At 42.0% G+C, this 17,115-nt stretch overlaps 1 pseudogene; it reads right to left on the bottom strand.

Annotated features, from left to right (window-relative positions):
* Nucleotides 1–13,406: 13,406 nt before the first annotated feature.
* On the bottom strand, nt 13,407–17,112 carry LOC132887569 (extracellular calcium-sensing receptor-like; annotated as a pseudogene).
* Nucleotides 17,113–17,115: the final 3 nt, after the last annotated feature.

Below are 17,115 nucleotides of genomic sequence, written 5' to 3'. Positions count from 1 at the left end.
AGGAGTGGTCGACCAACAAAGATCACTCCAAGAGCAAAACGTATAATAGTCAGCAAGGTCACAAAGGACCCCAGCGTAACTTCTAAGCAACTGAAGGCCTCTCTCACATTGCCTAATATTACCATTCATGAGTCCACCATCAGGAGAACACTGAACAACTATGGTGTGCATGGCAGGGTTGCAAGGAAAAAGCCACTGCTCTCCACAAAGAAGTCAAGTCAAGTCAAGTCTAGTTTATTTGTATAGCGCTTTTAACAATAAACATTGTTGCAAAGCAGCTTTACAGAATTTGAATGACCCAAAATACGAGCCAATTTCATCCCCAATGAGAATGCCTGTGGCGACAGCTGCAAGGAAAAAAAAAAAAAACAACACGAGGAAGAAACCTCAAGAGGAACCAGACCCAAAAGGGGACCCATGTCTAAAGAGGGGAATTAAGAACATTCTTGCTCATCTGCAGTTTGCCAATGATCACTTGGACAAGCCAGAAGGCTATTGGAAAAAAAAAGTTTTGTGGTCGGATGAGACCAAAAAAGGACTTTTTGGTTTAAATGAGAAGTGTTATGTTTGGAGAAAGGAAAACACTGCATTCCAGCATAAGAACCTTATCCCATCTGTGAAACATGGTGGTGGTAGGTAGTATCATGGTTTTGGCCTGTTTTGCTGCATCTGGGCCAGGACGGCTTGCCATTCTTGATGGAACAATGGATTCTGAATTATACCAGCAAATTCTAAAGGAAAATGTCAGGACATCTGTCCATGAACTGAATCTCAAGAGAAGGTGGGTTATGCAGCAAGACAATGACCCTAAGCACACAAGTCATTCTACCAAAGAATGGTTAAAGAAGAATAAAATTAATGTTTTGGAATGGCCAAGTCAAAGTCCTGACCTCAATCCAATCAAAACATTGTGGAAGGACCTGAAGTGAATAGTTCATGTGAAGAAACCCACCAACATCCCAGAGTTGAAGCTGTTCTGTACGGAGAAATGGGCTAAAATTCCTCCAAGCCGGTGTGCAGGACTGATCAACAGTTACCGGAAATGTTTAGTTGCAGTTATTGCTGCACAAGGAGGTCACACCTGATACTGAAAGCAAAGGTTCACATACTTTTGCCACTCACAGATATGTAATATTGGATCCTTTTCCTCAATAAATAAATCTCATCTCATTTCATTATCTCTAGCTGCTTTATCCTGTTTTACAGGGTCGCAGGTAAGCTGGAGCCTATCCCAGCTGACTACAGGCGAAAGGCGGGGTACACCCTGGACAAGTCGCCAGGTCATCATAGGGCTGACACATAGACACAGATAACCATTCACACCTACGGTCAATTTAGAGTCACCAGTTAACCTAACCTGCATGTCTTTGGACTGTGGGGGAAACCGGAGCACCCGGAGGAAACCCACGCGGACACGGGGAGAACATGCAAACTCCACACAGAAAGGCCCTCGCCGGCCACGGGGCTCGAACCCGGACCTTCTTGCTGTGAGGCAACAGTGCTAACCACTACACCACCATGCCACCCCTCAATAAATAAATGACCAAGTATCATATTTTTGTCTCATTTGTTTCACGGGGTTCTCTTTATCTACTTTTAGGATTTGTGTGAAAATCTGATGATGTTTTAGGTCATATTTATGCAGAAATATAGAAAATTCTAAAGGGTTCACAAACTTTCAAGCACCACTGTATAAATAAATCATTTGAAAAGTTATTTAAAACAGCAGTCATCACTCGCAAACATTCACATCCTATGGTGTGGAGGGCATTGCACAACCCTGTATTGTATCATATTTGTATTATTGAATGTAAAGGTTTGCTTTATTTAATGCCCTTATGGCACTGGCATAGAAACTTTTCCTCATCCTTTTTTTCCTACCTGTTAAAGACCTGTAACATCTGCCTGAAGGCAGCAGTTCAAAAACAGTGTGTCCAGGGTGAGATGGGTCCCTGAGAGTATTTTGTGCTTTTTTTTTTTTTTTTTAATACTGTGGGAACTGTACAGATCCTCCAGAGAGGGAAGAGGGCAGACGATGATCTTCTGGGCCATAGTGATGACCCTCTGGAGCACTTTCCTGTCTCCTACTGTGCAACTAGTAATCCATGCACAGAAACAGTAAGTCAATATGCTCTCAATGGAGCAACAGAAGAAGGACACCAGTTGTTTTTGTGAAAGATGGTACCTCCTGAGCACTCTCAGGAAATACACGGAGTGCAGAATTATTAGGCAAGTTGTATTTTTGAGGATTAGTTTTATTATTGAACAACAACTATGTTCTCAATCAACCAAAAAGACTCATAAATATCAAAGCTGAATATGTATGGAAGTTAGAGTGGGGCGTTTTTAGTTTTGGCCATTTTAGGAGAATATGTATGTGTTCAGGTAACTTTCACTGTGCAGAATTATTAGGCAACTTAATAAAAACCAAATGTGTAGCCATTTCACTTATTTATTTTCACCAGGTACACTGATATGACAACTCCAGATTTGCAAATAAACATATCTGACATTCAAACACAAAACAAAAATAAATCAGTGACCAAATATAGCCACCGTTCTTCATGAGGACACTCAAAAGCCTTCCATCCATAGATTCTGTCAATTTTTTTACCTGTTCACGACCAACATTGTGTGCAGCAGCAACCACGGCCTCCCAGACGCTGTTCAGAGAGGTGTACTGTTTTCCCTCTTTGTAGACCTCACGTTTTATAATGGACCACAGGTTCTCTATGGGGTTTAGGTCAGGTGAACAAGGGGGCCATGTCATTATTTTTTCACCTTTCAGACCTTTACTGGCTAGCCACGCAGTGGAGTATTTGGACGCATGAGATGGAGCGTTATCCTGCATGAAAATCATGTTCTTCTTGAAAGATGCTGACTTTTTCCTATACCACTGCTTGAAGAAGGTTTCTTCCAGGAACTGGCTGTAGGTCTGGGAGTTGAGTTTGAGTCCATCCTCAACTCGAAAAGGTCCAACAAGCTCGTCTTTGATGATACCAGCCCATAGCAGTACTCCACCTCCACCTTGCTGGCGTCTGAGTCGGAGTGGAGCTCTGTGCCCATTACTGATCCAGCCACAGGCCCATCCATCTGGCCCATCAAGAGTCACTCTCATCTCATCAGACCACAGCACCTTAGAAAAATCAGTCTTAAGATATTTCTTGGCCCAGTCTTGACGTTTTATCTTGTGTGCCTTACTCAGTGGTGGTCGTTTTTCAGCCTTCCTTACCTTGGCCATGTCCCTCAGTATTGCACACCTTGTACTCTTTGACACTCCAGGAATGTTACAACTCTGGAATATGGCAGAACTGGATGCTAATGGCTGCTTGTTAGCTTCACGCTTGATTTTCCGCAGATCATGTGCAGTTATTTTGCGCCTTTTTTTTCCCCACACGCTTCTTTCGACCCTGTTGACTATTTGCAATGAAACGCTTGATTGTTCGGTGATCACGTTTCAACATCTTCGCAATTTCAAGAGTGCTGCATCCGTCTGCAAGACATCTCACAATTTTATACTTTTCAAAGTCTGTCAGATCTCTCTTCTGACCCATTTTGCCAGAGGAAAAGAGGTTGCCTAATAATTATGCACACCTGATATAGGGTGTTGATGTCATTAGACCACACCCCCTCTCATTACACAGATGCACAGCACCTGATATACTTAATTGGTAGTAGGCTTTCAAGCCTAAACAGCTTGGAGTGGGACAATATGCATTAAAAGGATGTTGTGGTCAAAATACTCACTTGCCTAATAATTCTGCACTCAGTGTACAGTCTTTGCTGTGCCTTCTTGATAACAGTTGTAGTGTTGATGCTGCAGATCAGGTTGTCCTGAATGTGGATCCCCAGAAACTGAAATTCTGAGACCCTCTCCACACAGTTCCCACTAATAAACAGGAATATCAATTTTCTTCCTTCTAAAGTCTATTATCAGCTCCTTAGTCTTGGTGGTGTTTCAGACCAGGTTGTTATTTGTACACCAATCTGACAGCTGCTCCACCTCATCTCAGTACGCAGACTACAGTGGTATCATCAGCAAATTTGATGATGCTGTTACTGGAGTGGGCAGGGATGCAGTCGTCATTGTAGAGAGTGTCGAGTAGGGGACTCAGCACACAGCCCTGAGGGGAGCCAGTGCTGATGTTGAGGGCAGAGGAAATGTAGGAGCCTATTCTCACTCTCTGGGAGCAATCAGTGAGGAAGTCCTTAATCCAATGACAGATGGTGTGGGATATTCCCAGGTTTGTAAGCTTGGTCACCAGTCTGTTTGTTTGGATGGTGTTAAAGGTGGAGCTGAAGTCCACAAAGAGCAGCCATACATAGCTCCCCTGCTGCTCCAAATGGGACAAAGAAAGGTGGAGAGCTGTGGCTACTGCATCATCTGTGGCCTTATTAGCTCTGTAGGCAAACTGGTGAGGGTCAAACCTGGGTGAGAGGTGGGAAATAATTTGAGTTCGGACCAGTTTGTTGAAACAATTCATAATGATAGGTGTAAGTGCTACTGGCCGGATATCATTAAAGCTGCTAATGGTGTTCTTCTTTGGGAGGGGGGTGATTATGGAGGACTTTAAGCATGGTGGGATGGCAGCCTGAGACAGGGACAGATTGAAGATCTTGGTAAAGACCCCAGCCAATTGGTCTGTGCAGACCCGCAGCACCTGTCCTGAGATGCCGTCAGGTCCTGCAGCTGTCCTCAGGTTTACCACACACAGCATGTGCCTCACTTCATGCTCCTCCTCCATGAGAGTGTGGCTGTTGTGGGCTTGTGAGTATAGTATGGCTGCCTTTTGTGACACCACCTCAAAGCAGGCAAAGAAGTGGTTCAGCTCCTCTGCCAATGAGGAGTGTGATGGATGAGCATTTATAATTTTCATTTTTATATGACTGTATTCTTATTTTCCATTTTCACATGACTGTAAATATTATTTTGGCATAATGTTGTTTATGTGTAACATTAAGAACATTGGAACAGAAAAAAAATATATATATATATAAAGTTACAATGTCAGTTTCATTTTCTCCCGCTTTGCCTGTGCAGAGTATGGGCCAGGGCGTAGTTTAGAATTTAGAATGAAGTAGTTCACCAGTAGGCCAAGAGTTCAGCCAAAGGTTAATTGAATGTAATCTGAACTACTTAAGAATGCAGTGTCGCGATTGGTCTATCTTTGATTCCCCAAAAATGCATGTGAACTGAATCACAGGAGGATTCCAGGAGGAACTTTTTTTGCTTGCTTGCTGTCTTCAGATATTTTTGAATGCATCAGAACACACATTACCTCGTTGGATTGCTACAGAAAGCATTGGAGCAATGGACTCTCTTGGAGCCACCATTTGTGCAAGAGTGGACTTTTACATTTGAATTTACCTTGCGGACTGTGATAGGGATGTTTGCCGAACCATGTGGATCACCTTGGACACTGCTACACCGCGGTTGGACATTTGGGACCATGCCAAAGACACTCTAGCATGTGTGATGCACCTGATTGTGATGCTTAAAGGACAGTAAGATGTTTTATCATGGTATTATGAATTTTGTTTTAGTATGAATGTGAAATATTTGTTTGGGGACCTAGGTCTAGGTGAAATGATTGTGTTGTGAATTGTAAATGGGTTGTATTTCCAGTCAAGATAAAAGATTGAAAATTTAACCATCACTCTCTCTGTCCTGCATTTGCTGCTGCCTTAACAAATAACAGGAGTCACTGTCAGCTATAAGGTTGCTGGCTCTGTAGTTGATGATATGCTGGACCCCCTGCCACACCTGCCTGGAGTTGTTGCTCTGATAGCAATCCTCTATCCTTCTACTGTAAGCAGCTTTGGCCTCTCTGATACCAGATTGGCTCTGGTAGCACTATATAATGCTCCATCACCAGACCTGAAGGCGATGTTCCTCTCCCTGAGCAGGCTATGCACATTTTTTGTCATCCAGGGCTTTTTGTTGGGATAATCCCGGATATACTTATCCACAGTGATAGTGTCTGTGCAGAACTTGATGTATCCCAGGACAGCTGTTGTGTACTGCTCTAAGTTCTGATGCTCGAAAACATCCCAGTTTGTTGACTCAAAGCAGTCCTGCAGCTATTGAGAGGCACCTTCGGGCCATGTTTTAACAGTTCTGGATGTGGTCTGAGCACTTTTCATGAGGGGGGTATATGCCAAGATCAAGAACAAGGGCATGTGGTCTGACTGGCACAGGAGTGGGAGTGGCTTTGCCCTGAAGCCCATCTTGATGTTAGAAAAGACCTTGTCCAGTGTATTTGCTCCCCTCGTAGCACACTTGATATGGTAATGGAATTTAGGGAGCACTGTCTTTAAATCAGCATGATTAACGTCCTCTGCCGTGATGTGAACAGCCATACATACTCTGTTGACTGCTAATGATCTCATGTAAACATCCAAGGGCTGAGCTAGCATTAGCATCCAGTGGAATATACACAGCAGTTACCATGACAACAGTGAACTCCCAAGGAAGATATATGTGCCTGCATTTAACAGTCACATACTCCAGCTCCGGAGAACAGTGACTACTAACAGTCTTAGTATTGTTACACCAGCTGTTGTTCACATAAATACATAACCCCCCTTCCTCTGCGCTTACCAGAGTCCATGGTCCTGTCGTGCAGATGTAATGTATGGCCTGCTAGCTTGACAGCTGTGTCTGGAATGGATGAGTGAAGCCAGGTCTCTCTGACGAGCAGGATACAGCTGTTCTTCACAATTTTGTTCATTGCAACCAGTAGTTCCAGTTCATCCATCTTGTTAGTGAGAGATCTGACATTGGAGAGAAAAACACTAGGGAGCAGTGATTTATGTGGCCACCTTCGTAGCCTCACCAGCACACTGGCTCTGCAGCTTCGCTTTTACCTCCTCTCCCTGCGCTGGCTTTGTTGCCTTTCCGCAGGGATGGTAATCCACGGAGTGCCGGGGGACCTAGCAATATCCAGCAGGATGTCGTGGGAGCGGAGAAATGCAGCTGTAACAGTCTGCTTGCTGTGTAATCTAATTTCAATAAGATCATGCCGGGTATAAATTTTTTTTGCCCTACAAAATGTTGTCGGGATGAGTAACAACTCACACACAAACAGCCAAACAAAGCACCGAAAAGGAGACCGCTGAACTGCTGCGTCTATGTCTGCCACCATCTTGCCATAACAAAGGCAGTGATGTGAATCCTCCATGTTTGAATGCTTTTTTTTCCAGAACTTGCCAGAAGATCTTTTTTTCTAAATTACAGGATTTCCCTATTCATAACTGTCACATCCACGCGCATTTGCATGTGCACTGCACTCTCACTCACGTGCACTCTGAGCAGTGCCCGCATCTAATGACAAGCACCTGCCCTGGATGAAAGTGCAATCAGCATGCACATAAGGGGATGCTGCCTACACCTACAGTGGTGCTTGAAAGTTTGTGAACCCTTTAGAATTTTCTATATTTCTGTATAAATATGACCTAAAACATCATCAGCTTTTCACACAAGTCCTAAAAGTAGATAAAGAGAACCCAGTTAAACAAATGAGACAAAAATATTATACTTGATCATTTATTTATTGAGGAAAATGATCCAATATTACATATCTGTGAGTGGCAAAAGTATGTGAACCTCTAGGATTAGCAGTTAATTTGAAGGTGAAATTAGAGTCAGGTGTTTTCAATCAATGGGATGACAATCAGGTGTGAGTGGGCACCCTGTTTTATTTAAAGAACAGGGATCTATCAAAGTCTGATCTTCACAACACATGTTTGTGAAAGTGTATCATGGCATGAACAAAGGAGATTTCTGAGGACCTCAAAAAAAGCGTTGTTGATGCTCATCAGGCTGGAAAAGGTTACAAAACCATCTGTAAAGAGTTTGGACTCCACCAATCCACAGTCAGACAGATTGTGTACAAATGGAGGAAATTCAAGACCATTGTTATGCTCCCCAGGAGTGGTTGACCAACAAAGATCACTCCAAGAGCAAAGCGTGTAATAGTCAGTGAGGTCACAAAGGACCCCAGGGTAATTTCTAAGCAACTGAAGGCCTCTCTCATATTGGCTAATGTTCATGAGTCCACCATCAGGAGAACACTGAACAACAATGGTGTGCATGGCAGGGCTGCAAGGAGAAAGCCACTGCTCTCCAAAAAGAACATTGCTGCTTGACTGCAGTTTGTTAAAGATCATGTGGACAAGCCAGAAGGCTATTGGAAAAATGTTTTGTGGACAGATGAGACCAAAATAGAACTTTTTGGTTTAAATGAGAAGCGTTATGTTTGGAGAAAGGAAAACACTGCATTCTAGCATAAGAACCTGATCCCATCTGTGAAACATGGTGGTGGTAGTATCATGGTTTGGGCCTGTTTTGCTGCATCTGGGCCAGGACGGCTTGCCATCATTAATGGAGCAATGAATTCTGAATTATATCAGCAAATTCTAAAGGAAAATGTCAGGACATCTGTCCATGAACTGAATCTCAAGAGAAGGTGGGTCATGCAGCAAGACAACGACCCTAAGCACACAAGTCGTTCTACCAAAGAATGGTTAAAGAAGAATGAAGTTAATGTTTTGGAATGGCCAAGTCAAAGTCCTGACCTTAATCCAATCAATATGTTGTGGAAGGACCCGAAGTGAGCAGTTCATGTGAGGAAACCCACCAACATCCCAGAGTTGAAACTGTTCTGTATGGAGGAATGGGCTAAAATTCCTCCAAGCCGGTGTGCAGGACTGATCAACAGTTACCAGAAATGTTTAGTTGCAGTTATTGCTGCACAAGGGGGTCACACCAGATACTGAAAGCAAAGGTTCACATACTTTTGCCACTCACAGATATGCAATATTGGATCATTTTCCTCAATAAATAAATGACCAAGTAGAATATTTTTGTCTCATTTGTTTAACTGGGTTTTCTTTATCTACTTTTAGGACTTGTGTGAAAATCTGATGATGTTTTAGGTCACATTTATGCAGAAATATAGAAAATTCTAAAGAGTTCACAAACTTTCAAGCACCACTGTATATGGTGCAAAGTACTGCATTGACTATCAGCATTATCGAGCTGTTGTTATTGTATTGTCTTCTTGGGTCTTGACTCTCATTCTGTGTTTTGGATTCTATTTTTCGTCTTTGCCTAGTATACTCTGTGTATGCCTCACCCAAACCTTTGCCTGTTTAATGTTGATGATTTCTGCCTGCTGTATTGAATTGTTTGCTGATAAGATTTTAAATAAAACTCTTCTGAACTTACATCTGTCTCCATCTCTGTATTCTCTGTATTACTCAGAGAATACTTTGCCGTAACATGGATGAAGCAGAAAAGGGATCAATTGTTCTCCTGCAACAATCTGGACACACTGGCACCCTATGATGGGAAGGATTATCCATGTAATGGATTGCTGCTCCAATGCAGGAATTTATTTATTTATTTATTTATTTTTATTTATTTTTTTTAATGATAGCTGACTAGAATCCAAACCTCCATAGAAATGTTGGGTCTGCTCTATGACTTATTGGCTCACTAGACCAGCACGGCAGTGGGGCAAGTGCTTAGTAGCAGCACCCATGCCTCAGGGAAGCCCAGTCATTTGCTGAGGAACTAAAGTCCTGGTTCCAAATCTCCGGGAAAGAGGAGGTCCATAATATATATAGTGGATATAGAAAGTGTACACACCCTATTAAAATGATAGATTTTTCTGATGTAAAAAAATTGAGACCACGATAAATAATTTCAAAACCTTTCTCACCTTTAATGTGCCCTATAACCTGGACAGTTAAATTGAAAAACAAACAATTCTGTTAGGGGGAAAAACATAAAAAAATGTACAATAAGCTGGTTGCATAAGTGTGCACACCCTTAAATTAATACTTTGTTGAAGCACCTTTTGATTTAATTACAGTATTCAGTCTTTTTGGGGCGGCACGGTGGTGTAGTGGTTAGCGCTGTCGCCTCACAGCAAGAAGGTCCTGGGTTCGAGCCCCGTGGCCGGCGAGGGCCTTTCTGTGCGGAGTTTGCATGTTCTCCCCATGTCCGCGTGGGTTTTCTCCAGGTGCTCCAGTTTCCCCCACAGTCCAAAGACATGCAGGTTAGGGTAAATGGTGACTCTAAATTGACCGTAGGTGTGAATGGTTGTCTGTGTCTATGTGTCAGCCCTGTGATGACCTGGCGACTTGTCCAGGGTGTACCCCGCCTTTCACCCGTAGTCAGCTGGGGTAGGCTCCAGCTTGCCTGCGACCCTGTAGAACAGGATAAAGCAGCTACAGATAATGAGATGAGTCTTTTTGGGTATACACCTGCCATCAATTAAAATGACTCTGATTAACCCCAAATAAAGTTCAGACATTTACTCAGGGCGGCACGGTGGTGTAGTGGTTAGCGCTGTCGCCTCACAGCAAGAAGGTCCTGGGTTCGAGCCCCGTGGCCGACGAGGGCCTTTCTGTGTGGAGTTTGCATGTTCTCCCCATGTCCGCGTGGGTTTCCTCCGGGTGCTCCGGTTTCCCCCACAGTCCAAAGACATGCAGGTTAGGTTAACTGGTGACTCTAAATTGACCGTAGGTGTGAATGTGAGTGTGAATGGTTGTCTGTGTCTATGTGTCAGCCCTGTGATGACCTGGCGACTTGTCCAGGGTGTACCCCGCCTTTTGCCCGTAGTCAGCTGGGATAGGCTCCAGCTTGCCTGCGACCCTGTAGAAGGATAAAGCGGCTAGAGATAATGAGATGAGATGAGATGAGATGAGACATTTACTCAGTTGCATCCTCCAGCAAAAGTCATGGTTCGCAGAGTGCTTACAAAGCATCAAAGGGATCTCACTGTTGAAAGGTATCAGTCAGGAGAAGGTTACAAAAAAAAATTTCATGGCATTAGATATACCATGAAGTGCAGTGAAGAGAGTCATCAAGAAATGGAGAAAATATGGGACAACAGTGATATTACTGAGAACTGGATGTCCCTCTAAAATTGATGAAAAGACAAGATGAAAACTGGTCAGGGAGGCTGCCAAGAGGCCTACAGCAACACTGAAGGAGCTGCAGGAATTTCTGGCAAGTACTGATTGCGTACTACATGTGACAACAATCTCCCATATTCTCCATATGTCTGGACTATGAAGTAGGGTCAAAGAAAAACATCCAGGTCTGGCTAAATTTTGCAAAAGAAAAAGAAAAAGACATCAGTTCTCCCAAAAGCATGTGGGAAAATATGTTATGGTCTGATGAAACCAAGCTTGAACTTTTTGGCCACAATTACAAAAGGTATGTTTGGCACAAAAACAACAGTGCACATCACCAAAAGAAGACCATACCCACGGTGAAGCATGGTGGTGGTGGCAGCATCATTTTGGGGTTGTTTTTCTTCAGCTGGAACAGGAGCTTTAGTCAAAGTGAAGAGAATTATGAACAGTTCTAAATACCAGTCAATTTTGGCCCAAAACCTTCAGGTGTCTGCTAGAAAGCTGAAGATGAAGAGGAATTTCATCTTTCATCATGAAAACAACCCCAAAAAAATGTTGGAATGGCCCAGCCAGAGCCTAGACTTAAATCCAATTGAAAATATGTGGGGTGACCTGAAGAGGGCTGTGCACAAGAGATGCCCTTGCAATCTGACAGATTTGGAGTGCTTTTGCGAGGAAGAATGGGCAAATATTGCCAAGTCTAGATGTGGTAGGCTGATAGACTCCAACCCAAAAAGACTGAACGCTATAATTAAATCAAAAAGTGCTTCAACAAAGTATTAGTTTAAGGGTGTACGCACTTACTGTATGCAACCAGCTTATTTTACATTTTTTAGTTTTTCCCCCCAAACAGATTTGTTTGTTTTTCAACTGAATTGTATGTTACAGGTCACATTAAAGGTGGGAAAAGTTTTGAGATTATTTATCGTGGTCTTATTTTTTTTTACATCAGAAAAACCTATCATTTTAATGGGGTGTGTTTTTTTATTTATTTATTTTTAAAACTATCATGTAGGCCCATAGTACAGTGGCTTCTGGTTAAACAGTAGCCCACCTGTAAACAAAGCGAACTGCCAAGGAGGCAGGTACAACTTCATTGGTCAATGTCACACATTGCATTCAATTGGTTGGTGAATTTTGAAAGGGTTATTTGACCAAAATCCGAGAGCAAGTGCAGAAATCTGTGAGCAGAAGATTTATGAGTGCACAATGCATTCTGAGTGCGAGCAGGGGCTATTTGAGAGAGGAGGCAGGGTTTTTGAACAGGAGCAGAGCAAATTTGCACTTGAACAGGAGTGATTTGAGAGAGTCAGGAAACATTGCAAAATCTGAAACTGAAATTAATAAATATTGCTTTCAAACTGAAAGACGACACTCTTGATTGAAGTGAAGAAAAAAACTCAATAGAAATATAACCATTCAGTTCCCTCATGTGAGTGACATTGGCTCAGAGCAAAGGCTTGCTGCAGCATTTGAGGCCGTTTTCTCTTATGTCACCATGTGACATCTGTTCCATACAACGTGATGGGTTGATGCATTTATTCGCAGTGCTAAAGCTCAGAAAAACCAGGCTCAATGCGAAAAAAAAATGCTGCCTTTTCATTGTGTAACATTCTTGGGCTATGTGAAAGTACTCATTATAAAAACAACAATTTAAAAGAAAAAAAATATGTGTGTGTGTGTGTGTGTGTGAATTAACTGCACCAAAAAAAAAAAAAAACTGTGTGTTTTAGCACTTTCAGCAGTGAGGGGCAAGCCACATGTCCATTCATCCATGAATATCACTCAAAAATCAACATAGCTAAAACATTTGACTTCAAGTGAATATATCTTTATTGATTCCAAATTCTAATGACTGAAAGAGCAGTTTAGTATTTTTTTTTTTACGAAAATTAAATAAAATCTTACATTTATATTTTGCATAACAGGTCAATGTGATAATTTCACAAGTAAAAATATTGAACAGTGCAGTCCAATAAAGGGGTTGCAGCCTACAGCTTTATAATTATTGTTTTATATCATTATGATGTCTGAATGTGAAAAAAGTCTTGTCCTCCAATAGGACACAGTCAAATGATCTCTATCAGCCTTCCAATATTTGTGTAGATACCAATAATATGCCACCACTAGTCGTTGACTTCAGGGATTGGGTGTTTATGCTTTGTCATATCCTCCAGCCCACCACTTCTCCTATTTCCCCTTTTTGTTTGCATTATATGTTTGCTAAGAGTATAAGCTAAAGGACTTAGGTCTGGAATCTATTATTTAAATGACCAAAATTGAGGTCTCTATGAAGTAAGAAATACGTTGTGATTTTTGCATTATGGGTGACTATGGTTTATATGTTTTCTTCCAGAAAAAAAAAATAATTGTTTGATAATAATTATTTATATTTTACTCATGAATCTTCATATGAGACAATTTATTATCCTGGCAATTGAATAATGCACAATTATTCAACAATTAATCTTTTGTAGCTATTTATTTTGTGGTGCTCGGCCTATGATAGCTTTTTTGGTATTCCGCTCAGGGTGTAGGAGTATAATATAGCACTTCGGAGCAAATATGGCTCCCAACAGCCCAAAACTAGATGCCAAGACAGCAAAAATCTCGACAGCCACAGAATACTTCCCTGGAGAGCTGACGTATGCAGGCACAAAGGTGATCCACACAGCACAGAATATCAGCATGCTAAATGTGATGAATTTGGCCTCATTAAAGTTATCTGGAAGGTTCCTTGCTAAGAAGGCCAGGAGAAAGCTTACAGCAGCCAGCAGGCCAATGTAGCCTAATAGAGATGCAAACCCAATCACAGAACCCATAGCACATTCATAGATTATTTTTGAGCTGATGTAGCGAGTGTTTTTATGGGGTGTGGGAGATGCTGTAACCAGCCAGACTGTGCATATAACCACCTGGATGGCTGTGAGGACCAGCACTGTACCTCGCTGTTGGACCACCCCAAACCACTTCATAGCATTTTGGCCTTCTGGTCGAGAAGACTTAAACACAGCCACAACCACCATGGTTTTGACCAGGATGCTGGAGATACTCAATGCGAAGCTGATACCAAATGCCACATGCCTCAGTTGGCAAGTCCACAGCTGAGGTTGCCCAATGAAAAGCAGCACACACAAGAAGCACAGTTTGAGTGACAGGAGTAGAAGGAAACTCAGCTCAGAGTTGTTGGCCCTGACCACAGGGGTGTGGCGGTGATGCACAAACACAGTCAGAACCCCAGTGCAGAAGCAGGTACCGAACAAGGAAGCTGTTGTTAAGGAGATGCCCAGCGGCTCTTCATAGGACAGGAACTCCACCTGCTTTGGGACACAATGGTCCTTCTCTGGACTGGACCAGAACTCATCAGGGCATACAATGCATTCATTAGAATCTGAATGAGAAAGGTAGAAGGGAAAACATACAGTGAGAAAGGGACATGAGTGATTATCCAAAAATAAGAGCATACATTTTAATCATATGCACATTCATTTTAAAATATAAAGGTCATGTTCACCTGTTGTGTTGCTGATTTCTCCATCAGCACAAGGCAGACAGTCAAAGCAACAGATGGGCATGCCTTTCTTTCTGGCTTTTCTTGTGCCCAGGGGGCAGCTTTCACTGCACACCGACCTGGGTGGCTAAGGAATGGCCATACATCATTTCAGCAATGCATTACTTCTGCAGTATGTTTATAGCACATTTGGTCTGAGTGATATTGAACTGCAGAGCACGACACTGAGTTTAAAAAAAAATCACTGATGTGAAAGAATAAATGTATCATGAAAAAGAAAAAATTATCAGGTGTTTCAATTGTGAATTAACAAATAAGCATCACATTATACACACTATTATTTTTGTGTATGTGATTTACTTTCTTTCTCTCAAAGTTCCAATACAGAGAATCCTCATTCAGGAAAAGGACATTGTCTGTTCGTGCAGCTTCATCCATCACACCAACTGTAACGAGCTTGATCGAGCCATCCACATTTGGCTGCCAGTTCATAATATCATAGATAGCCAAAGGATTGCCATTCTCATCAAAAGATACACGGTCCCCAAAGCCAGTGGTGAAATTAACTCTGTGTAGGTAATGGACAACCTGTACCAATGGTTAGAAGAGACATGACAGCCAAATAGGACAAGTGTTAATCATGCATTTGATCACCAAGAACATTTTACCGAAAAAAGTCTTCAGTTTTTGACAGTGCTTCTAACACAGTGGATTACAAACTGGGTAAATAAATTATTATTATTATTATTATTATTATTATTATTAATAATAATAATAATAATAAATTTCCCTTTCTTTGCACATTCAGCTTTAAAAATTAGTTTTAAACAGAATAAAATTTTAGTGTTGATTCAGTATGAAATTTGAAATGATTAAATAACTTTCAAATATGGTATAAATAAAGAATTGTTCTTTTAAGAATTCCTGATTGTGCATTGTAAGAGCATACATATAAAAAGACATGTGCCTATAGTTCTTTAACTGCAATCTATATGCCATTTGTGCAGTACTACAATAGGCATGTGTGTATTCCTCAGTTTCACCTGCCAAGGCTGCAAGGTGGATATTTTGGCACAGCTGTGACCACTAAAGGGCCCATTGCCCTCCTGACATTGTGTCAGGTCATGCAGGGCATGAGCTAGTGCATAAACCGCTTTATATACATTATAGGGAGCTCTTAGTTCAGATATGTCACTGTATGCTGTATTTGTGCTACTCAGATCTTCATGCCCTGTGCACAATAATATGTCATCTTCCCCAGCAGTCTGCATGTCATCTGAATCAAACCTGCATCTGAACATCTCCTCCCAGAAGATCTGGACCATGTTGTTTGCGGGATGCATATCAGGGCGCAGACGTAGCAAGAAGTCCTGAAGCCCTGCAATCTCTCCACGACGGATGGCAATGCCAAGAGTTCCTCCAAGAAATGGTAGGAGGCGTGATGTGTGGAAGACAGGTGAAGTAGCCCAGGCTTCACTTGCAATCCACTGCTTTCCCGTGACATTTCTTAGAAACACTTCATCCATGAGTGGCACCAAGTCAGCATCACTAGAGATCACCACCACCACCTTGGCTGTGGAAGTTTTGATCAGTCTAACAATGTGCTCCACATCTCTGTGATTGTTGTCCCTTGGCAGCATCTCAGAGTAAGCCACACAGCCACCCAGCTGTTCCTGAACATCCTGGTGGAAGGACTGGGCAGCATAGATACCATAGTCATCATTGCTGTACACAAGGCCCACCCAGGTCCAACCAAAGTGCTTCAGGATTTGGATGATGGCACGCACCTGGAAGGCATCACTGGGGATTGTCCTGAAAAATGAAGGGAACTGATGCCGATCAGTGAGACAGGAGCAAGTGGCAAAGTAGCTAACCTGGAGGAAAGTGTTAGAGAAAAGGAAAAATAGTCAGGGAATGCATAAAAGAAAGCCTCAGATTAAATGACAAAAAAGCCATTCTGTATGCAGAAGAACTTCATAATCATGATAATAAATTCATTGCAATATTTTACTACCAATAATATTAAATTGACAGAATTGTAAGCTATGTTTTTCCTCAATTTCTTAGAAACCTTCTGAACTTTCTCTTAATCTGTACCATGGGCACGCGATACAACCCCAGCACACTAGAGATAGCTATAGAACGAGTGGAACCCGGGTCCCCCACTATTCCAATCACCGGGGGAGAACTGGTGCAGTTCAGGCCAGAGGCAATTTCATCAGTTCCACTGATCAGGGCTGTTGCTGCCCGAAATGCAACAGCAAGTGTCACACAATTGTCATACAGATGGTAGCCCAGCATGATGTTTGGAAGTAGGTTGGGATTCCTATTGATCTCATCAATAGCAAAAACCATAGTAATTGCCTGCTGGAAATTTGACATATCAAACCTGTGGCAATATCACAGACAAAGAGAAGAAGAAATAAAAAGAGTAATATAAAAATTCATATTCAATAAATTTTGTAATCCTGCTCTGCTATATATTTTTTCAATTTATTTTCATGCAACTGACAATTGCTATGTCAAACCAACTCACTGTTCACAATATGGTTGTTCTGGCTCACTTGTGAAGCTTAACTCTGGAAATACAGTCAGATAGTGCCCAGAATCAGGTCTCCATCTTGGTGCATCCCATTCAGCTTGAAATGGCCCTGAAGCTGACAGTATCCAGAGTT

The sequence above is a fragment of the Neoarius graeffei genome, chromosome 6, assembly GCF_027579695.1.
Source record: "Neoarius graeffei isolate fNeoGra1 chromosome 6, fNeoGra1.pri, whole genome shotgun sequence".
Lineage (NCBI taxonomy): Eukaryota > Metazoa > Chordata > Actinopteri > Siluriformes > Ariidae > Neoarius > Neoarius graeffei.
Note: the sequence above shows the minus strand (reverse complement) of the source record. Positions and strands in the feature narration are given on the sequence as shown.